Source organism: Ascaphus truei, unplaced genomic scaffold (assembly GCF_040206685.1).
Source record: "Ascaphus truei isolate aAscTru1 unplaced genomic scaffold, aAscTru1.hap1 HAP1_SCAFFOLD_1258, whole genome shotgun sequence".
Taxonomy (NCBI): domain Eukaryota; kingdom Metazoa; phylum Chordata; class Amphibia; order Anura; family Ascaphidae; genus Ascaphus; species Ascaphus truei.
Window position 1 is genome coordinate 17,501 of NW_027454131.1, and position 1,461 is coordinate 18,961.

The window sequence follows — 1,461 nt, forward strand, 5'->3', positions numbered from 1 at the left end:
TGCAGGGAAAGCGCCTTGGTCCTACTGACCGCAAGGTATCCCCACTCGGGCCAAAAGGTGCCCAGAAACATCCACTACCATCCCTAGGCCCACTTTGCCAGGATGGTAGCATCAGCCCTACAACCGCAACGGGTCCACCCCAAGAGTCACGCTCTTATACCTGGGGTACCGCTCACCCAATCCTGGGGTCACTCCCACCCAATCCTGGGGTCACTCCCACCCAATCCTGGGGTCACTCCCACCGAATCCTGGGGTCACTCCCACCCAATCCTGGGGTCACTCCCACCCAATCCTGGGGTCACTCCCACCCAATCCTGGGGTCACTCCCACCCAATCCAGGGGTCACTCCCACCCAATCCTGGGGTCACTCCCACCCAATCCTGGGGTCACTCCCACCCAATCCTGTGGTCACTCCCACCCAATCCTGGGGTCACTGACCCACACTACACCCTGGGAATCCTAGACTGACTTTGCTTGGAGAGTAGTACCACCCAGAACCACCCCAAGAGCCACGCTCTTACACCTGGGATACTGGCCACGCACGCCTGGGGTCACTGACCCAAATTACACATCCCTACCCTGATACCCATATGGGTTCTGGGGACAAGGGGACCTCCGTGCAGAGGGTCCCAGGGTCCCCAGAACACGCAAAACATTTACTCAATCCCTGATCCCTGATCACAATCATCCCAACCTCCTTTACCCTGCGGACTCTGGGATCTCCACTTTACCTCGAGAGTCCTAGTGTGTCCAGCGAGCACCCAGCGAGTTACTGAATCACACAGCACATGCAGTTACAGCCTGAACTCACCAGGGGGCAGCGTCTGAGAAACTATCACAATATACATTGGGTCACAAGTTAGGCCACATGGTTTTGTGTAACACTCCGTCACGACTACAGAGCGCTCAAACAAGTAATGTGGAAGGTACAGCGCGCCGAATATAACGGTCAGCAGCAGTACATAGGAGGGGAGGGGGGATAACAAGTAGTTCAGTCCCACCCGGGGGAGCGGGGTAAAGGACTTCGGGGGACGTTGGTGTGTGCAGTTGCCCCTTTGCCCTGCACCGTACCACAGAGATCACCGCATCTGGATGTCTTTCCCCGGTGACGGACTCGGCCGGGCAGGGGCTTTTAAAGATGTCCGTGCCCATTAACCCCTATGGGATTTTTGTACCAATCAGAGATGTTTTAATCTTCAGTCAATCAGAGGACTGGCCCACGCCTAACTACTGTGGGAATAAGAGGGAATCCAGCACAGAAGGGGTTACAGACGGTGACACTTTGGCTGTAATTGAAAGAACTTCAAAGACCTGATCGCAGCAGGGGTCATGCAGCCAATGGTTGAGGTGCCTGGTACACAAAAGAGATGAACCACAGGGGCATCTGGTTAGGGGGGGGGGGGGGGTTATTAGTATATATTACAGCTGTAATCTGTTGCAAAATATATATTTTCCTGATAT